This window comes from Periplaneta americana, chromosome 9 (assembly GCF_040183065.1).
Source record: "Periplaneta americana isolate PAMFEO1 chromosome 9, P.americana_PAMFEO1_priV1, whole genome shotgun sequence".
Lineage (NCBI taxonomy): Eukaryota > Metazoa > Arthropoda > Insecta > Blattodea > Blattidae > Periplaneta > Periplaneta americana.
The window spans coordinates 61009497-61033807 of record NC_091125.1 but is presented as its reverse complement, the minus strand read 5'-3'; the positions used below and the strand labels follow the sequence as shown (position 1 = coordinate 61033807).

General features: G+C 31.9%; 1 long non-coding RNA gene across 1 annotated transcript in view; it reads left to right on the top strand.

Moving 5' to 3' along the window:
* The first annotated feature begins 629 nt into the window (after positions 1 to 629).
* The window catches only part of LOC138705656 (uncharacterized), a 50385-nt gene continuing 26703 nt past the window's right edge, over positions 630 to 24311 (top strand). Inside the window, exons 1-2 of the long non-coding RNA XR_011333714.1 lie at positions 630 to 1172; positions 2418 to 2999. This is a non-coding gene — a long non-coding RNA (uncharacterized lncRNA). The remainder of the gene's footprint in view (positions 1173 to 2417; positions 3000 to 24311) is intronic.

Here is a 24311-nt window from a genome sequence, read left to right as displayed (position 1 = left end):
TCATTTCAGTATAATCTGAAAACGTACTGAATTTCTAAGAAGAATCGTGGAATTCACAATAATTAGAAGACATATAATTTTAGTAGTATGCCATTGTTCTCTTTATTAATGCATTGGCGAAATAATCTAATACAATGACACGGTGCAGTAATTAAAATGCAGGAATAGTGATAGAACAGTGTGAAATAATTTTAACAATGTGTTTGTGCTAATGCTCAAAAGAAGAGGAGTGTATAACACACACTTCTGCCTTTCAAGTAATAAAGCAGCATGTATATACATGAAAAAGTGAAACAAATAGCGAAAAAAATAAGAAATAAATTAAATTCGAGTAACAACAACAAAACAGAACAAGAAGGTAAGTCCACAGCTCATTGGTCCAGATGCTTCGCTTGGGATTGGCTGAAAAATCTTTTTTATTATCTATCTCTTTTCTTTTTATTATAGAATCTCTTTCATCGTCTGTCTTTTTCTCTACCGTTAAAGATATCTTATGCTATGGAGTTAGCCGGTTTGCAGCAGCAGGCGAAGTTGTCTTGGTTTGGAGTCATAGCAGAAGGGGTCTGAGTGACTGGCTAGCTGGCTGCTGATCAAGGGCAATCCACAGTCTTTTCAGTCCGTCTCTAGACAGCTAGTCGGTTACCTCGCGCGTGGACATTCACAAGGAGTAAACAAAACCAACAGTCACGTTGTTCTGCCGGTGAAGGCTACAAAGAGATCCTACACGTTTATTAGCGCCAGTCAAATGTTTCTGTTCTCGTTTGTTTCGGCTTTAGAACTAGTAACTACATTATTTATGCCTTATATTGTAACAAAAAGTAAGGCAGATTATATTATACTTACGTTGGTGTTTCCTTCGCGGAATTTTTGCCTTCTTGTTTCTATTTACACTAATATTTCTGTATAACAACAATAATTCAAGTGTCATTTCATAGTGTTACAGATCAAGACCTTCGTTTGTTTTATTTTTTCTTATACCTTCAGTTATTTTTACAAGATAACTAAATTGTTGCTCTTAGTGCGTTGTTCATATCGATATGATATCGCTTAATGGAGGACTACTGTTGCATCGGACAATGATTGATTTGTGCTTCAGAGCGATTTGATGGGAACGTTTTGGTCTTCGAATTTTGATGGATCGTCAGCTGTCACTTGTCTTCGAAACGTAATAGGTAAAGTGTCTTTATTTTTATCTTAATTTTGATCTTAGATTTGTCTTCTCGTCCATATATATATTTTTTGTGTTCCATCTATTTTATATCAAATTGTGTGCATACCATAACTTTACGCAGTTGTTTATTTGAACTAATTTACAGCTATTAAGTCATTCACATTAACTCGTGACTTTAATAAAGCAGGCAATTTACTTTTATTGACTCTTATTAATTGCCACAATTGATTCTTATGCGAATATTTATTATAAGGTAACAGTTTATTAAATAGCATTTATTAGTTAATTAAATAAATAGAACATGTTTACCAAAACACATATTTTCTATAAAAAATTACTAATCTTTATATTTCACTTTTCACTTTCTTTAAATTTAACTCGTATGAGAATAAAACTATATTTGATTAAATAGACTCTTTTTTTCAAGTCGGCTAACAAATCTAAGTAATTCGTAAGAAATTAAATTTAACTTTTATTTTAGATTTATGCATCATACTGTAAAAATAAGTGACGAAGACAAAGCCTGACGTGTCATCAATTGTGTTAACTTAGTTGAATGTACGAGACTTAGTTGATAACAGGAAAATGAATCAGAATCTGCAGTTAAAATTATTAAAATAGCTTTCATTACTTTGTAGTATATTTCTCTGTACGTTTTCGGTTAAATTTGTAATGACGCATTAGAGAAGTGAAATTCTTATTTCCCACGTAACTAACTCGCCTACAAAACGTAAAATAAAAAAAGTCATTCAGTGGTATTATACCATGAAATAATACCTTTAATCGAAATGTCAGTCATGGCGAGAAAACCAAAGTAAAACACGTGTACATGGCGTAGCAAACCTTCAGTACAATTAATAGTGTACAGTCTGCGTCAAGGAAAAATTTGGCCTACAATTCCACGATAATCAGTTTTCACATCGTCATCAGCAGTCGCATGTATTTGAAGACAGATTTAAATGTTGCAGTTAATTTAGATACTTGTGTAGTATGTGTACAACATATTGTTAAGCACATGGCATTTCTCAAAAGAAAATAACATTTAATTGAAACATTTCTTGTCATCAAAATGCCAGATGGTAGATATCTCAGTAGGAAGTCCGTTTAAATATCTCAGTTTGTCGTATAACGGGCTGCAAGGAGACATACAACATTTATAAACTAGTTATATTTATGCTGAAAATGTATTGCCTTCGGTATTCATTTGCCACTGTGCTATCTACAGTATATCATCCTTTTTTTCCAGCAAGATCCAGCTCTTGAAAATTTATTCGCCGTTCAAGATACTTAGTTGAAAGAAGAGAAGGCACGGCTTTTAAGTTTCATCATATACCTGTGAAAACGAATAAAGAAACTTAATAAATTCATCAGCTGCTTCAAAGTGTGAGATGGTTAGTGTTAAGAAGATATGTGCTATATACTCTTGCTTAACAAGTACAAAAGCATAGCAAGGAAATTTAGATTACTTTTTGTGAACTGCACGTACGATATAAACAAAAAGGAACTGTCTTAAATTGAGTTAGCATGCGAGTATGAACATGAAAAGTTTTTATAAAGCATTTTATTATTTTTTTTGTATACAAATGCGGACAGACTTCATGGTGACAGCAATTTTGATTAATACATTCAAACAATGGCATCAACAGTCAGCGACTTGAGAGCAAGATAGTGACAAAACGAAATTGTACACCCTGAACATCAACCTAACCTTCAGACTAAAACATTCATACAACAGATGGACTTGGCCTCTATTCCTGATGCATAATACAAGTAATGAAGGGAGCTTATCCAGCCTGGAACGATGATGGATGGATCTGCAAAATGAAAGGTAAGGATTATTTGCCAAGCTTCACTTCTAAGTCTGTAGAATTATATATCTCTTTTAGGAGAAGACAACATAACCAATTCTCTAATTCATATTTTAAAATTGGAGACCATTACTAAGTCGGAAATTGATTTCTGATTTTCTTTCTATTGCCGTAGGGCTAAATACTATTAAATGTTGTATGCAGTTAATGGCAAAGGGGACCACACGCGCTGTTGGTATGTTAACTCATGTGAAATTAAGTTTGAAGTGTACGATGTGCACTTATAAATATGGGCATCTGTGTGTAATTTATAACTCACTTTTAATTTAATTTTTATCTTCAGATTGTTCATAAACACCTTGACAGGAAAATTATATTGTCACTGCGAAATATCTTCATTTTGATTATAATGTTAGCAATTTTTGTCTTTCAAATAATTGACGTAGGTATTTAATTGATGTAAGGTAAAATATTCTATTTTAAATCATTTGTAAGGTTCTTTTAAAACATGTTTAATTAATACAATTATTCCCTTAACTGTATTGATCAACGAATAAACCTGAACGCTATAGGGAAGGATATAATATGCCTATACGTATACATATAGTTTTCATTGCGTTTCTGAATTTGTTCTTATTTAAAAAGTATTAAAAGCTAAATTTTATGAATAGTACTTAGAATATGAAATGAAACAGGTTTGTTATTAGCCACAGTCTAAAGAAATAACTAATAATATAACTACTCCTTTAGTATTTGTTTCTCCATTCGCATTTTGAACTCTTTTATATCATTTTATGCCAAGATACATTTCGAGCTATTATTTTCAGTTAATATCTCAGTAATATGTAATTCTACATCTCAAGAATGTATCAGTCTCCTTCTTACTTTTTTCGTATCTCTTATATTTCCATTTTTCTCTTCGAAATAACAGTTATTTAATTTGGACTGAATAATGACGCGACTACGAAAGTTGAGAAAATAGTAATTATATCTTACTGTAAGTATTAACCGCTATGTCTATACAGAATTTGGGACAATTTATTGTAAATTCTCACAAAAGAAACAAACAGTCATGAGTTCGTATATTTTACCATTGTAGCAAGATATTTTGGCTGCTGTATATGTCTTCATTATTTTAAAATTATTACTGTTAACTAATGCAGTATCGGTTCTGGGGCGGAAATAACATTTTGTGAGAAATATTTTTGAAATGTGTCTGTTGAGATAGGATATATATAATAATTTTGTACTTTATTGCCTGTATTATTGCATGAAGAGGGCGACTTAAAATTACGTCCAGTATTTTATTTTAGCTTCGAATTTAACGTCAGTATTTTAGGTGTAACTATCTAATTAGGAAGCCATTAGTTCAGCACGAATTAATGGACAAAATGCATGTTACATTTAACATTATCTGACTATTATACCCTGGTTGGCGATTTGGCATGTATTTTGTCTTTATTATATGCATAACTCTAGAAGAAAAGTTTTTTAGTCTAATTTTTCTGTTAATACAAAAAGGTGCATGATCTTGGTTCTACTCCTATTAAAATTAGAATTTATTTTAACATAAAAATTTGTTTCACTATAAGGTAACAGCTATAGGAATAAAATTATTTTAATAACGCATTCTAAAATGTAGCAACCCTAACCTTTTTTAATAATGTACCGACATAATGAATCTGTCTAAAGGGATAGACTTAGAAATTTACCCGGAAACTATTAAAATTATATTCATGAATTATTTATGCAGCAGGAAAAGAAATTATTCTGAAGTGCGCTTCTGTCTTATAATTTCGAAATTGCATTTTATAGTTCATCTAGTAATTGTTCATAAATATTCCAATATTTGTTTTTAATAAATATCCAATCTTAAGTAGAAACGAAATTCTACTGTAAATATAATTGTTTGACATGATATCCTCTTGTAGTTTTATCCCTATAAGTATTCGTTGAAAATAGTTTCAAACATAATATTTTTAACAATGAAATATTTTCAAACATTTTACATAAATAATGAAGAGTTCACTGCTTTATAACAATAAATTAGACACGGAAAACAAGAAGGTAATGTATCCATGTTATCAGTATTCACGGTAATATTAATATCCCTTTGTGGTATTAATGATTTTAATGTCTGACTTGTAAAATTGTAGTAACTTTCGAAAATAACTGGGTCACACGGTTTCTCTAGTTTTCTATATCTACTTTCATAATGCAAGGAGAATTACTGTTATCTCTTGTAGATTTGTTGATACGAGGTTGAATTTGACAGTATTGGTAACGAAACAATGTATTATAGGTTATGTTTTGCGCCATGAAATGTACATTGCATATTAAATATGAAAGTGTTAACTGTATAGGCCTATTAGCATAGTAAATTCGTTTCTCAAATGTTACGAAGTTCGACAAAAAGCATAATTGGCAATTACATCAGTTTTAATTAGTAAAATGTATTTTGTTTCGAAATAAAATTAAATACTTTCTAAAATATCCAGTCAACTAGTACTTTCCTTGAATTCTTCTATTATACTAGAGTTTAATTCATTTCTGAACTAAGATCGCATTTAAGGAGCAATTATTTCCATAATAGAATGGTAGTCGACGTTAATAACTATTGACATAGGCGATAAACGATCCGTAAAATTTCGCGTAGTTTCTCTCATTCATACTCTTAATATTTTTGCAAGTTTAACATTAAGCACGACTTAAGTGTACTTTACTTCTCTTTCGAAGGAAGACATGCAAAATTTTTAATCTCCTTAAAATTCATTCCTCTCTGTGCCGAATTTTAATTCGAAAACCTCGGGTTTAATGGTGAACGTAGTAACCACTTTGCCATAATGCAGCTTTCAACTTAATAATATATTATTTTATTTAGAAAAAAAAAGATTTAAAGTAGCTTAATCTGAATTAAATAGTGAAAATGAAATAGGTTTTCTCATATGGAGTTACTGTACATCGGTATTTACACGAATTCTGCAATATAGCGAATATCTGTATTTCACTGTAGTCAAACTCATAGACTTACTTATATAAATACTTTGTAACTAAATATTCATGTGAAGTGGAAATTTTCTAACAAAATTAACTTCAATAAAAGAACCAATATGCTTATTAATACAGTATATTTCAACATTACGATTCTTCTACTTCTCATATCTCAACACGTTTTGTATCAGAACTAGCATAATAGGCTATTGTGTAGTCACATGTTGTGAAACAAAATGTGTTTGTTTACTGAAGTAATCTGATATATCAAATGAGATTTAATTTCATAATAAAATAACATAATGTATGAGTATCAAAAGATACGGAAGATGACACTTTATAAAAACGTCCTTTTTTGGCATAACTGACAATATTAACGGAATTGATGACGTAAGTTTCAAACTTGTAAAAATTTTTTAGTAGAACATGTGATTAAAATTTACTGATTTTATATTCTAATTAATTTGTGCTTCCGCAGGCATTACAAACGTGATACGATGTAATGTAAACAGGATTCAAAATAATGTTTTCTGTTTATTTGTGAAATGCTCCTACAAGGATGGTATGAATTCTCTCTTTCAGATGTAACTTAGTCGCCAAGCATAGCAAAATAATGATTTTCCACCTCTCAGATTATCAATAAAGTTTTATATTTTAATAACGTATAATACTCGATAGAGTATCCTAGGTCTCTATTACAATTTACGCTAGGTATCGGTGTAAACAATTTTTGCAATTCTAAATTAGGTGATAACGCTATGATTACTTTACACCCGTAGGTGTTGATTATAGTCGTTAAACTTAAAAACACGAAATCTGTATTTTTCTGTATTGTACCGTAGTTTTTTCTCAATATTAGTATCTAGATATTATTCCAAAATTTGGTTTATACTTGCCACCTTGGTATATTTATGATCTATTCTGTATTCTGAAGAAATTTAATTTTGTGCGTGAAATAGAAATTATGTAAAAATTCTCATTTGCGCTGCCTTTGTAATATGGATAGACTTGTAAAATTATTAGAATCAAACTAATTTAAAAAGTATGTCATTTTCTGTATTACAGGCATGTTATCTACATTTTATATCGTAATATTATACAATTGTACCATAGGCCTATGTTGTTTCATCAGCTGAAGTAAACAAGTTAATTTATGTACAATTTACAGACCATTTTAATTACAATATATCATTTCTTTGAATCTCGCACATTAAAAAGCAATAAATGAAGTAGTAACGTTTCTTAAAAGACTGAATATTATTGTAATTTGAAATAAGTACAGTATATCTGCTATAGTTGTTATTTTACGGATTGTTTGAGGTAAATATATCGAGAATGTAATATGAATTACCCATACGAGTATAGATATTCCGGTACGATCGCCTTAATGGAAATATACTTTTAACAGTCGGATCTTAAATGGCGTGTAGCACAGGACCTCAGTAGGAATGAAAAATATTTAAATTATTATATTTTGAAGTTCTAATATTTTCAATATTTTGTCCCCAATTAGTCAGGCAATAGTGATTGTGATTACAAATGCAAGTTATTAAAGACTAAATTGGGACGAAACCTCCATACCATAGGTACTAGGTGCGTGTTAATTGCTTTTGTGCGAGATCGTGCGTATTTGCTTGTTTTCCGTACAGAACCAATACGCGGTAAGTGTGAAATACCACATTCAGTATTCCCAACGTAACACACATAACAATTTCCCTCTTCTTACCGCTTAAGCGCGACATTCATTTTACTGCTTTAGGCTTTTAACATATTATTTTTAGAGACGTTTAACATAGTAATAATTATAAATTGGAAACTTACCACTGCAATTTCACCTAAATTGCAATGTTAATTATTGTTTTTAAATATTTGCAAAAATTAAGTAAAGTCTACTGCTCCACGAAACTTATTGCATTCCTGATACAAGTAACATTAAGGAAGCCGTGAAAAAATCAACAAGATTCCAGATGCCAATGTTATTACTGCAATACGTTATATAAATAATATTGTTAAAATATTAAAATGAAAAATAAATCATTACATAACCTTACCGTTTGTTTTAAGTTCGCACTTATACACTGGGGGGGGGGAAGACAGACGTATATCACGGCCTGCTGGAGTATAGTAAACACAGAAAACATTTTATAGCAACAATGTTGAAGAAAGATATTTTGGTGTTCCGAAGTTGCCGTCATTAAACATAAACCAACATGGAGATTTCATTGCAACTAATTAGAAATTCGTCTTTCAGGTATGTAATAAACGATTTTCGCACAAAATAATGTACGATACACGAGCGGTATGTTTGTTTTCATGTTCTCGGAAATTAAAAAAGCTCAACTACGTTTCGCTTTTTCAATCTTTTCCTCGACCATGAAAACGTCAACATACCGCTCTTGTAACGTATATTACTATTCATTCGTCGTGTTCTCTGAAGGCAAGCGGTATCACATGCCATGCAGACTAAATTGTCAAAAATTGCTAACTACGATTGTGTATATTTTTTACCAAGACGGAATGACGCATTTGTAATAATAATAATAATAATAATAATAATAATAATAATAATAATATGCACAAGGGATATAAGAACTAGAACTGTAGGTAAATTCTTGAACATATTAAATTCGGGTCAATGACATTCACTGGCAATACCATTAATATTTCTGTAGACGTAACCATGTTGTCAAAATTATACATATAAGTCTGGCCCCCAAACATAATCTCATTATCAGACTTCAAGTAATATATCATTAAAATTCTGAAGAGATGTTCGATTATAATGAAACTGTGTTGTAGTCAACAATAAGATAGTGGAATATATTTCTCCTTCGGTTTAAGAAAAATGGTTCATGCTATAATAAATGACGGTGCAAATCCAAATAATTCAAAAGAAACGAAAATTAATAACATTTTGTTATGTCAACATTTAACTATTTAAATAAAAAGAAGAAACTGTTGGAAACTTCAGAAGTTTGGAACAGTGACAGTAATTGTTACATTAATGAAGGGTACCCTTCTGAACGCCTGTAAGAAATGGTAGTCTTAGAGGACAATCCGCAATTTTGTAACATTTCACCTCGTGCAATAGTTCATAGCAAATGAAAGAAAGAAATATCTCAATTATTAATGAAGTGGTAATTGTTCTTGTTTTAAAATAATAATAATAATAATAATAATAATAATAATAATAATAATAATAATAATGATGATGATGATGATGTGAAAGAAGGTGTACTTCATGACATTGCCTAGCGTACAGATGATACAAATACATTCTTTGTCATTGCTGCAAATTCTGAAGTCTATTCCTTGTTTTATTCAAATATTTGTCCATTACTACAACTTAGCGTGGTTATAAAACTGGACATGATAATACGTTTAAATTTTATACGGTAGGCCTATGTATACACTGATTCAATTGAATTATCAGCAAAGGGAATGAAAATATTTCAGGAAAACTCTTAATGTTACCTAAGTGTAAACGTGCTTTAAATAAATGTTTCATTATTGGTCATACTTCATGAAACAGGGTACGTGTGTTTACATTAATAAAGTATCACTGAATTCTAAAAAAATATATATTGAAACATTTCTTCGCGTAAAAGTTTTCTTTCTTTACCTTCATTCAAATTACCGCCGTGGAAACTTGATAATATACGGTGTTTTATTTTTAAGTGTGATTTTAACATGGATTTGTAATCAATTTATCACGTTTAAAACTATTCAAGAAGTAGCATGCGTTTTATAAAATTTTTAAATCACAATGGTACTTTTTTTTTGTTTATCAGTATTTGATCATTTTAGCATTTCAAGATATTAATTTTATTCTGTTTTAGTAAGCTTAAATTTGAGTGTGAAGGGTGATTTATAAACCACTTTCTTGAATAGTGAACATTGCATGCATTCCATGCAAAATTACTGAACTTAGTCCCATAAAATAACCTATTTTATTTATTTACCAGAACTTCCTCAAAATTGCCAGCCAGAAGGCTGCCAATAGACAAATCGTACAAAACAAAAAAAAAACAAATAGACAATGAAAGATAAGAGTAAGAAAAATGACAAATAAGTAAACAAACAAACAATGGCAGTTAACAGAATAAGATAAGTTACAAACAAATAAAGAAACAATGAAAGCTAATAAGAAAAAGAAAAATGATAATGGTGAGTCAGTTTCCATCATACTCTCTTTATATTAGTTGAAAATATATCAGATCCACAAATTCAGCAAATGCACTACGTAGAAATGTAGATTTCTCTCATATATTAGCGTGAAAAATTCTTTACAGGAGACAGTGGAGATTAATTTTAATGGACGTGAGTTTTATATAAATTGGGCATTTTTTCCCCAATAACTCACATTAACCACTATACATAAATAAAACACATCAATGCTAGTATTATTATTATTATTTTTTTTTTTTGCACACCCAATTGCAGAATTTAACTTGTGTATTCACTTTGGGAACAACACTCCATTTGCACAAAAAATGACAACTCCCTTTACCCGAATACCATCGAAATTATCTTAGAAGTGGTCAAATAAGTTTATAAGACTGTTACAACAGCAAATGGAAGAAATATTTAAATAATCATTATAATGGTGGTGTTTATTTGACTATTAAGGGTTAATGATAATATATTCATAATAGGATACATGACATTAATATCTTATTGAAGGCAGTCCAGAAGAGTGAAATTAATAATAATACTTTCAAGAGAATAAATGGCTTAACGCTTTAAACTGTGTAATTTTTTTGACATCACAATATTTACTGAACGGTTTCTTTAGTGGAAATAAAATTACTGTTACTAATAAGTAAGAACACTCAGTCATTTAAAAAATATATATCAGTATACACGTGTCTCTCTTAATAAATTATACCTATGTACGGTATGTGTACAGGATGAACTGTAAGTAAAGTCATTAATTTCAAGGGGTTATTCTTTAAGATATTTAAAATAAAAAGTTAAATAAAATTTTGCTCGTTTTGGCTTCCTTTTCAAAATAAAAATTGTTGTATATTAAACATTTCATAGCTTGTTTTTGAAAAGCCATTGACTGAACTTCCAATATGCTCAGTCATTTTAACAGAGCAGTGTATTATGATGACTATTACACTCTTACTGCGTCATACTACTTTTGACCAATAAAACGGTACAAAAGGACGTATTTCAATCAATCATGGCTGCTTATCGCACAATTTTATCGCGTCCCTAGCATTTGTTTAATTTTATCGCGTCCCTAGCATTTGTTTCTTTGTTTGCCAACATTTGAAACTGCGCTGGTCTGGACGTAAAATATATATATATATATATATATATATATATATATATATATATATATATATATATGTATAAAATTACAAACCACTCCAGCCGATGCACAGCAGTTTCAAATATGACTCGCATTGGCATTCAAGAACAAGAATTAATAAAAATCACTGATCATACCTATGCTTCTTCTGAAATCCGATTTACAAATAAATGAAGAGCACCATTCGGAAATCCTGAATAAGTTGAATACACCATGTAGGCCTAAATCAACGAGTTCCACTTCTATTACGCACACGTCCAATATAACATCAATTGAACCACCAACCACATTCAAATTTTAAAATTGTACATTCAATAATTATTCCTTTTAAAATTATTCATGTTTATCTTTTATGTCATCGTCGTTAATTAAAACTTTTCTAACACTTGTGTACAGTATATTAGTTAGGTTATGTTATAGCTTCTGCTATATGATATTATGGATAGTCACGTATCAGAGATTGTTTAATATTAAGATTTATTGAAAATCATCTGTCAAGTGACGTTGATTAGTGGGATTCGGATAATTGAAGTGGAATGTTGTATTTTAATAAAAATGAAACTGAATCAACAAAGCCTTCTTGACTAGTAACATTGCTATCGTGTATAATAGATCGAGAACTTCTCGACGAGAAGGCATTGCACACTACTGCCATCTAGCATGCATCTAGCGTAATATTTGTAATGTTGAGATGGTGCAATAATACATTTGAAGACAGTGAAGACAGTTGTATTTTCGTAAGTCAATTAATATTTTATTGTATTGCAGTGCTTCATTACTTCTAATCTTTATATAATTTCTTCTAATCGTGTAATAGTCAATTAAATCCCACTCGAGTTTTGATTTTCTCTAGATAAATCAAAACGTCTAGTGAGATTACTGTTGATAAATGATTTAAAGAATTTTAGTTTTATCCTTTAAATATACAGAAATTCGATCCGAACAAATATAACATTTCGTTCTGCAAAGGAATTTTACAATGTTACATCTGTTCGGATAAATTTCTGCACATTTAAAGGAAAACCTAAAATTCTTTCAATACATTGCTCTCTTAAATTGACTGAATATATTGGAAATTCTTTAAATAGCTTTCCAAAAATACGCTATGTAAATATTTATTATGAAACCATTTTTATTTCGAAAAGGAAGCAAAAACGAGCAAAACTGTATTAAACGTTTTTGTTTGAAATATCTCAAAGGATAACCCACTGAAATTAATGACATTACTTACGGCTCACCCTGTATATATGTACACCGATATTGTATTATACATGATAGATTTTTCTTTAACATTCCAGGACGCATTTCATAAGTACAGTTTCTTCTCTTGTTTCGTTGCTTAAGTTATTAATGGCTTAATGTGTAAGCAATTGTATGTACTACTAATTAAATGGAATTGAATGTAAGTCGTTTATGTTATTAATTTTCAAATTTATAATCTATTAATATTTATTCATGTATAATATTAATTAAGCGTGCCGCACATGTACGTTTTTGTACTAAGGCCAATAGTATAGCAGGAATATTAAATAGGCTAGACTACTTGAACTTTTCAATACACAGTAACCACTATTACATCGAAGAGCGGATTTAATTTTATGGCTTCTCATATCTATAAACTAACTATATGGTTTAACTTAGTGCTTGCCACAAGTGGATCAGGGAAATAACATAAAGTCGTAATTGTTTGGTGCTTATACTCTATTAATTTTGGTCTCCCCACCATTAATGTGTAGTTAAGCGTTCTATCTATTATTCCTCTTTTAGGGAAGGCACGGACTGGGACTACCCTCGCACGCAGGACGCTCAGGTGGGCCCATTGGTGGCTAAATGTTAAAGCGTTGGGTTAAATGCTAATGTTCTTCAGTTATGTTTCAAACGATATTGTTTTTACCTAAAATCTAATGTACCCGCATTTGATTCTGATCAGGAAAGTGGAAATTTGTTTTCATTTCATAATAATTTTGTGTCCGTCTCTTGTGTCTCGTGGATTTGCACCATGTTGGCTATATAATTATAGGCTGTTCACTTATATTAGATATCTGATTTTGGTTCATAACGTCTGTATGAATAGGATCGAAAAGGACAAATAATAATAATAATAATAATAATAATAATAATAATAATAATAATAATAATAATAATAATGGTAGCCGGTTAGTCCAGTTGGTAGAGCAACTGGCTACGGACTGGAAAGACTCTGGTTTAATCCCAGGTGCTGACGAAATTTTTCTCTATTAAAAGTTTCAGAATCGCTCCGAGGTTCACTGGTTTCCTATCCAATTGAGCACAAGGGCGTTTCCGGGGGTAAAAGGCGGTCGGATTGTGGTGCCGACCATGCCACCTCATCTTAGTGCCGAGATCAAGATAGCATAGAGCCCTAGAGTTTTACCTCCATGCTCTCAAAGAGCCTTCATGACATACTATATAGGATATACCTACCTATAATAATTATAGGGCCTAGTTATTCAATTCTGTAATTGTCATTCATAATATTTAATATGCAAGAATAAAGAAAAACTTTATTTGCTTTGACTAATAATATTACAAAAAAATGGGGGTAGAAGAGATGGAGTTGGAGATAGACTGATGGAGACATAAAACACAGATAGATTATTTATCGCGCTCATATGACATCACTTCAGCTTTATCTATAAAACTATAAACTGAAGACCTGAATTGACAAACATCGAAGTCCATCGAAGTAAATTTTTCATGATAGCATAAAAACTTGTCATATGAGAGTACTGAAATAAATATTTGTATGATTAAAAACACAGGCATAGAGTTTTAATTGGAATATTCTTTTTTATAGTAGCTATGGTAGCCTATGCAAAACATAACATGTCAGGTAAAAAGTTAAATTCGGTAAATATTGGCCTAGGGATGTTTGTCATTTCAGGCCTTCAATTGTAGACATATATTTGACTTCCGTAGACAATAATCTTCACAATAAAACACGAAGAATATAACAATTCGCAATTTTCATAAAGCAGCCTATAATGACGCATTTACTGCATAATTTAAGTGTGAGTTCAAAGCCTTTGAAGGAAGAGAACATAGCTACGTGGCTTGCTTACATGTGTCGATAAGGACATTACTCTCTCTGAAACATTCCAGAAACCCCAGTCACATACTGCATGCCCATATATTTGTCACTGTATCCACCAAACTACTACTATCTCTTACCTGCCGCCGCGTTCGTTTCTCTTTCATCCCCTATTCATTCTTGCATAGACTTCTTTAAATTACATAGATTTCTTGCGTTTAGATTACCGGTTGGTACTAAAACAAATTCAATATAGACTTTCTGCGACACTGTACAGTGAACTATATCTCTCTACTCATTCCAATCCTGTTCCCCTCGTAATTCAAGTTCAAAGATTTATCATTTACAGTTATAAAAAGAGCAAGTACCATGTTACTTACTGTGGAATCTACGATGTCCCCACCCATCTCGAAGGTAGCGTTAGATATATCTTCATGAGCAAGTAGAACAAAGAGAGAGGCTCTGTGTATAGGATCTGTACTCTGATTTTCTTGGTAAACTTTTAGAAGCCCATAGAACGGAATAATAATAGTAGTAGTAGTAGTAGTTGTAATAATAATGATAATAATAATAATAATAATAATAATAATAATGCTGCACTGAAATGTTTGTGTGTTTAAACAAAAATATGTAGTCACCATAAGCGACAGTAATCGGAAAATATTATGTTGAAATAAGTAAAGAAATTGGAACGGATATTATATCAAATTCTCTTGCACCAAAAAAGGAACTGAATTTTAAACACAGGACTTAAATTCTTTTAGGATTCACACTTCTTAATACTTACAATATTTTGAGAAATTTTAGGCTCAATACATCTTTAGTGGACTAAATCTGTAATTGGTAAAGTAGGCCTAAATGTAATTCTATAAGAATTATATAAAATGTAATAATAGTAATATATGTTTGTGTTTGTGAGTCCACACCTGTGGAGTAACGGTTAGCAAGTCTGGCCGTGAAACCAGGTGGCCCGGGTTCGATTCCCGTTCGGGACAAGTTACCTGGTTGAGGTTTTTTCCGGGGTTTTCCCTCAACCCAATATGAGCAAATGCTGGGTAACTTTCGGTGTTGGACCCCGGACTCATTTCACCGGCACTATCACCTTCATCTCATTCAGACGCTAAATAACCTAAGCTGTTGATAAAGCGTCGTAAAATAACCTACTAAAAAATATATGTTTGTGTTTTAAAGGATAATATACGGCTAACAGAAGCGATAGCAAACGGAAAATGTATCAAATTCAAATACAGTAGAACTCCAATTATCCGAACTCCAAATATACGGATCACATTTCAGGACAGTTGGAAATTGTTTATTCAAAGAAAGTTGCATATGTTTAGGTTTTTTATTTCGTGTACTGTACTATCATACATAAGTAAAGTTCTGTTCTATATGAAATATGGAGAGTTATTATAATTTTAATCCATTTAAAATTGTATTTTGTTCGAATATGGTAACTTTGTTCATTATAAACTGTAGGCCTATAGTCATTTTGCACTTTTAATACATGCAGTAGCTTACTACTGTTGTTTCTAGACTCTTTTCATTTCCGACCCAATTATCCGGATTCCTGCATGTCCGGATCATACACCCCCTATTAGTCCGGACAATTGGAGTTATACTGTGAGTGAAGAAATCGGGATGGGAAGTCAACAAGATATAATGAATATTAATTCAAAATTCACTTCTACACCAAAAGACTGCATTTAAGACGCATAGTTTAAATTATATTATTTAAGGATTTGCTCTCCTTAATACTTACCATATTTTGAGGAAATGTATGCTGAGTAAAACATTAGCCGACTAAATCTTTAATTATTGGAAAATGTCATTCAATAAGAATTGCATAAAATATAGCATAATAATAGTAATAATAATAATAATAATAATAATAATAATAATAATAATAATAACTTGGAAACACAAAGAAGTTGCAGAATTTTATATCATTTTCTTTCAGTGGAAGTAATATCAGGTAATTTTAAAAACACCGTCTAAAATTATACTCGTAACAAGTTTCCAGATGACGTGCAAAAGCAATATCTAATAGTGCAAATCGACGAGCCACTTTAAAAGGGGGAAAAAAAAAACTAAAAATTTAAATCTACATAAAGATTAATTTTTTGGCCCTACAGCATACAACTGTTTATACGTCAATTAATATCAATCAAAATTTAAAGTTTTGAGGAAAGTAAAATTTAAAGCTTCATGTTGCTGTGAGAAATCTAATTGACGTACACTAATTTGAAACTTATAGTAGGTCTTTGTAGTATAAAATATCGTTAACAGAATTTGGAGTAACATCAATATTATCCTTGGATTTTTCTCAGCAACATGAAGCTATAAAATGCAGGTTTATCAAAACTTGAGTGTTTGCCTTTTGAACTCACCCGTCGAAATATGCCACATTGGAAGAAATTTTACAGTTTTTTTTTCTGAAAATCTACTTGTTCTAAAAGTTCTAATAATAAACGTAAATAATGTACTAAGAAACTGATGAACGACTGGAGACCGTGAAATTAATAGGAATAAAGTAAAATATTAAAATAATAATAATAATAATAATAATAATAATAATAATAATAATAAATGTAAAGGATATCGAAACAAGACACATAATTTCTCACAAAACATATACAAGGTGAACCAATGAAACGGGTGATTTTAAAACTTTAATAATTATTGCACTGCTTACTTTGAAACGAAACTTTCTCTTTAAATTTAAAGTATACACAGTAGCATTTACCTATACCTAATGAAATTCTTATTTTCTAAACACTACATTCCGCAGGTGGGACACATTTCGTTGCACACATTCTTCAAGTCTAAGTTGTATGTTTCCAATTACACGACGAAACATGTCCACGGAATTTCAACAACTTCATGGCGAATTTTTGCTTTGAGTTCTTCGATGCTCTGTGGAATTGAATTTTTGAAGACCATATCCTTCAAATATCCACAAAAGAAATCGCTTGCTGTCAGATCTGGAGATCTCGCAGGCCATGAAATCTCTCCATATCTTGAGGCAATATGGTTTGGAAATAAACGTCTGATTGCATCCATCGAGCGTCTAGCCGTGTGACTGGTCGCACCATTCTGTTGAAACCACGAGTCTCTATTGATGAGAGGATTATTGGCAATTTGTGGAGACAAACATTCTTGAATCATTCGGACATATCGCTGTGATGTTACAGTAACAGATGTCCCATTATCGTCCTCAAAGAAATAATGACCGATGATTCCAAATGATGCTATTCCACACCAAACTGTGACTTTGACACGTGTAATGGTTCCTCATGCATTTCATAAGGGTTAGTTGGTGACCAATATCGAAAGTTGTGTTTATTGACGTATCCAGAGAGATGAAAATGAGCTTCATTACTCATCAGCGTATTGCAGACAATGTCTTCGTTAACATTTAGATCCAAGAATTGTTGGCAAAAAGTCATGCGGTTTACTTTATCAGCATCTTTTAATGTCTGCCATTGTGTAGCAATGGAACTATAATTATTTTTGTAATGTGTCTTAATAGCAAAAGCACGTTGTTCACCTGTCCAACGATCTATTATAAACAAATGCTATCGAATGAAGAATAGATTGTTGCATGTAACAATTAAAATACCCCGACAACAGCCGAAAAGACACGAATCTGAAAATCGTCCGTTTCATTGGTTCACCTTGTATAACAAACTAGACACAGCAATAAACAGATAAACAAAATACTACTTCATGATTGACATCTCTGTACCACTGAGAAGCACCTTCGAGAGAAATGCTCAGACACAATGGACAAATATTTACATTTAGAGAATGGAATCAAATATATGGCATGAAGAGAATGCTATTGTCATTCAAATGAACAATAATGTAACAATTATTATTTTATTTCAGTTTATTAGATTGTAAGACATATTGATTGCAGATTTTAGAAACCGAAGAATTTTTATATTGTGTTACATCTGAATACTGGTTGGAGGTTTTGCACAGCTACGTACAACTTTCCGTTTATGTTGCTCTCTGCTGCAGCTATGCAGATAACTCTGGAATACAAATTAGATATTTAAATCGAAGGTTGTAAAATTGGCACAATTCGTTTGATACACCAGTACGTTCATTCTTTCAGAAACTGTTCGTTTGATGGAGGAGAAATTTTATGCATTCACTCTCCAGCTAAGTTTTTCTGTCATTTGGCTGAATTGGACATAACTATAGCAAAATAATTGTTACTGGTTTTTGGTTTTGCTAATTTGAAGTAGGTACTAAATGCGTTACTTTGTTTCATTCTGCTTTATTGCAGTATACACCGAAATATTGTTAAGGATTTTAATACATCTGTTAGGTCCGTATTCACAGACATTCTTAGCACGGGCTTCCGGTGGATGATCAGCGAACTAACGTTTTTCGTATTCATAAATCAGTATTAACGATATGATATGAAATGAATCCCATACAAGTAATCAGTCGATAGCCGGGGCTAGTTTAGCACGCTCGTAGCGCGGGCTAGCGAAATGTCTATGAATAGCATCCATAGTGTTTTACTGGAACCTCAACGATGAACTTCTCTTTCCTAAAATAAAGCGCAACGCCTGTAATTTAGATTTGGCATGACGACGAATTTCACTATGACAACACAGAATATTACATGAACTTACAGTAGGTTTTCATCCTTTCCACACTAGCGGATTGGCTGAAGACAAATTTTGGTGAGTGAGGGAAGCAGAAACAGAATCTTTCGGATTTTTCTCAGCATTTAATCTTGCAAAAATACTCTGTAATGATTGAATACGCTCTATGTTCATTATATTTCCTATTATTTTCTTAATTATATTAATGTAAATTCTAGTGATGCACCAACTCTATTATTTTCAAAGTCATGAACGCAACGCCGTTTTTGAAAACCATAGTAGTGCAAAATCAAACTGAATTCGGATCTTGCACTTTGTTGCAGCTCCCGCGAAGGTTTGCTTACATAAATGCTAAAAACGTTACCAAATGTTTCATAATTTTGTCACTTGATGTTATGTTGCAATAATATATTTATTAGTATTTAAAATACGTCACAATATCACTAATTAAAATGGAGTCTAAATGTAAGCGTTGAATAATTGCCTAATGTTGTGCCCTGCTTTTCCTGTACTACAAATATTTGGAATTAGATCTCAGAAGAAAGAGCAGCAAAGAAATATAAAATAAAATGCTTCAATTTGATGTCTGTTGACACGAAATCTTTAATGAAATTTTCTAAGCGGTGTTCTATTTTAGGAGTTTTTGGAAAAGACCTATTCCCGCAACGTTTCACTGAATCCTAATCCGTTTCCAAATTATAGGTCTATGTTTTTAGTGCATATTACAAGGGAATTTGATTAACGTATAGCTTATTCTCAGTTCTCGTAACCGATATTAGTAACCGGGATAAATATCTAGCAAATAAACTGCATGTATGGGAATCGACGATAATGATTGTGAGACCTGAATATCCGAAAAACCCTTAATTTATATTTATCAGCATATTAATATTCATGTTAATTTTTCTGAAGTAAATATTTCAGTATGTATATATATGCATATATATGTATATATATATATATATATATATATATATATATATATATATCTATTTGAGTTCTACGAATTATTGTCCTTTTCATCAGAATTTAATCCAATATTTTTTCTTACCTCAGCACAATGTCAATGACACATCCAGGTAAAGCCATCTGATCTCACCGGCCACATCGGATTATCAGAATTAAGATGTCGTGTATGTTTTGTCAGTACTCTTATTTTTAACAATTCACTATCACAAATTTTGGAAATAGAAATTATTTTACTTCCGTTTATAAATCGACTATTCCTTGAAAGTGCATGACATACTGGCACTCCTCTTTATGAAGTAAATAGCGGCAGTATAAGCAAAATACACTCAACAGTTAATCTGCTTCTAAGTTATTCTTGATAATTTCCCACATCTCTGACCTTTATAATATTACACAGTGAACGTAGCGCTATTGAGATCAGAAGTAATAAAATAATGAACTACTTGTATCTATAAATTTCTCTAATATTATAATGGAAAAATAACAGATCTGACAGAAATGTGTAGGCAAATAAAGTAAAGCTGTCGTAGACGGCGTCATTATTTTCTTCTGGAAAATGACCGTTCTCATTTAAATTAAGGTAAAATAATTTTTGCAGAGTAGGAACTGGTCTTATTTTATCATATGATTAAGTTGAATATATCATAACAGATGTAAACATTGAAGTATCAAGTTACAATTTTCAATGAATATAAGTATGCTATTAATGAGTTTTTAATGTTAATGTTGTTGAGTGTTTTTGATACAATTTTATAGTTTTTTATGTCTTTGTTGTTAATTTTCATGTATAAATTGACTCTGTCAATTCAACAATTTGTGTTCACTGACTGTACCATATTCAATATACTCAACAAGAGAAGAGAAGGCCTGATGGCCTTAACTACACCAAAATAAATAAATAGATAAATAAGTAGATAAATAAATAAATAAATAAATGAGTAAATGAATAAATGAATCAAGGAAAAATGAATAAATTAATAAATGAATCAATACATAAATAAATAAATACATACATAAATAAATAAATAAACACGCTAGAAAACATTTAATTTATTTGGCTGTGAAAAGAACACTCATGTATCTTCAGCAGTATGATTTTTCATTTTTGAGGCAGTTGAAAGTTCATAGGCTGTGTAAAATCTGCATGTAAGTATGTATCATCTCAAAATTAATAGGCACTTTGTCGCTCATTATCGCGTAAATTAAAGTCCAAGTTGGTAGATAAAGTATGTTCAATAACTTCGGGTGCAGTTGCAGGACAAAGCTTTAAGCTGCGGTGCCATAAAAAGGAAATCACTATAAGAAATAGTCGCAATCTAACCTCTTTCATTTTAGGCACAGTTTTGGCAGGTTCTGTAATTTGAAGCAGTGAGGTTTTACATGCCAAGATTGTACAGGGAAATATATTAATCAAATAGAGGTGAGTACATAAAAGTTGCCTGGCCGCTAATCACGATCGGAGGTGACAGCGTCAACGGGTATTTACTCCGGCTTTCTTGGAAATTCAGTCCGCCTCAGAAAAAAATGAGTTTAGCGAGATGGCCTCCGCATGCAAGTGTCTTTATCTGCAGGTGTCATCGGTATGATGCTCAGCCAAAAAAATTCGTACAGCTGAGATGAAAGAAACGCGTCATAGTCTAGTGCTTAACATTAGAAATAAATCAATTTTTCATTTCAGTACGTGTGCATACATATCACAGATAAATATGTAAAACTAATAATATTTCGAATTTTGAACTGTAGTATTAGGCCTATGGGTAATATAAGGGCATAAAGGAATTTAAGAACGGATATCAGGTAAGGGTAAATGTGATCAAGGATGAGAATGGTGACTTGCTTGCAGACTCTCATTCAATCCTGAACAGATGGAAAAAACAATTTTGAGCAACTACTAAATGTACATAGGCCAAATAGAAATGCACAAGACGAAATTCAAATAGGAACTGCTGAGCCACTTACATCCGAACCCACACTTTTCGAAGACGAAATTGCAATAGAAACATTGAAAAAGTACAAGTCTCCAAGTATCGATTAAATTACAGCAGAATACAAGAGGGTGGAAGCGCATTATTTAGCGAAATTTATAAGCTTGTATTTGCTATTTGGGAAAAGGAAATTGTACCAGAACAATGGAAGGAGTCCATAAATTCTGCCTATCTTTAAGAAGGAGGACAAGACTAACTGTAGTAACTTTCGAGGAATATCACTTTTGTTGACGTCATACAAAATGTTGTCCAATATTCTTTTGATGAGATTGACTCCATATGTAGATTAAATTATTGGGGATCACCAGTGTGGTTTTAGGCGTAATAGATCGACTATTGATCAGATTTTTTGTATTCAATAACCATTGGAGAAAAAATGGGAGCATAAGGGTACAGTACATCAGTTATTCATAGCTTTCAAAAAGGCATATGATTCGATTAAGGGAGAAGTTTTATATGATATTCTCACTGATTTTTGTATTCCCAAGAAACTAGTTCGATTAATTAAAAATGTGTCTCAGCAGAGTCCGCATAGGTCAATTCCTGTGGGATGCTTTTTCAATAAATTCATTGTGGGCTAAAACAAGGAGATGCACTATCACCTTTACTTTTTAACTTCGCTCTAGAGTATCCCATTAGGAAAGTCCAGCATAATAGAGAGGGTTTAGAAATTAATGGGTTACATCAGCTGCTTGTCTGTGCGGATGACATGGATATGTTAGAAGAAATATCCACAAACGATTAGGAAAAACACGGGAATTTTACTTGAAGTAAGTAAAGAAATAGGTTTGGAAGTAAATCCCTGAAAGACAAAGTATATGATTATGTATCGTGACCAGAATATTGTACGAAATGGAAATATAGAAATTAGAAATTTATCCTTTGAAGAGGTGGAAAAATTTAAACATCTTCGAGCTACATTAACAAATATACTGTAAATGACAACACAGGTTAAGGGAAAACTCCGGAAAAAACCTCAACCAGGTAACTTGCCCCGACCGGGATTCTAACCCTACCTGGTTTCTTTCGCGCTGTTCTGCAGTTGGCTCCCAAACAAAATATCAACAACGTGAGTTGGTTCCCCGTGTTCAAATATAAACAACGTGAGTTGGTTCCCCGTGTTCAAATATCAACAATGTGAGTTGGTTCCCCATGTTCAAATATCAACAACGTGAGTTGGTTCCCCATGTTCAAATATCCAAGGCTGTGATTTTGTAGCAGGCTGTGTGGGACATGGATGTTAATCGATCATGTAGCAGAGTAGTTTTTATTGCCTATAACGTATTCCCTAATGCCAAATTGAAAGGTTGTAGGTTCCATCTTGCTCAGTCTTAGTGGAGAAAAATTCAATCCTTAGGTTTGAGTGCGGAATTTAAAAGTAAGGAATCTGAAATTGGTCAGCTTATAAAAACTATATTCGGACTGCCTTTATTGGCTCCTCAAGAAGTTGAAGATTGTTTTTTAATGACTTAATGGCTGTCAAACCTATAGACGATCGATTGGACCAGTTCTTTGATTACCTCCTCCATACTTATATTACACCAACAAGTGAGCATCCACCTCCAATATGGGCTGAGTTTATTTCTTCCTTATAGCGAACAACCAACTGTTGGGAATCTTTTCATAGTAAACTTAATGCGCACTTTCGTGCTCCACACCCAAATATATTTGCACTTGCAGATGCTCTGAAGGAGGTTCAGTGCGATACTTACATCAAGTTTAGGAGTAAAAATAAATGTAGGCCTAAGATAATGCAACAAAAGGAAACTTTTGTGAAAGATTGGATGGAAAAGCTTTCTGATGGCAGTGTAATTAGATATGCATTCCTGCGACACGTTTGTTTCAAATTTTTACCAGTACAGAAATAAAATTGTGAAGTTATTCGACGTAGCGTGTCCGCCAAGAACAAAACATTTTTAACCTACCTACTACTGTAGACAGTAGTTTACAGTCTATATAAAATGGGAAGGGAAATGTTTTCTGTCTTGATCTAGCGCGGGAACCAATTGCAGTACACAGGAGAAATCAATCTGGAACCAATTCGGGTATAGCTCTGGGACGAACTGGGAACTAATTCACAGATTTGGGAACCAATTCCAGTACAGACTGGTTTCGCGGCCAGACATGCTAACCGTTACTCCACAGGTGTGGACCTCCATCGTCATTAAATAACCAATTTAAAGGAAGTTTTATTGGAGTCATCGAACATAGGGAACTTGTATTTTCTAACCTTATTTTCCTTTTCTGCTAGATTTGATATCAAACCTTTACTTGTTTAAATGAGGATAGAAATTATCACATTTTATTTTAATTCCGTTATTTTACAGATGTTATATTTAATATTCTCCATAACGTTCTTTGAAACTAGTCTATTTTTTTTCTTATTTTAGACA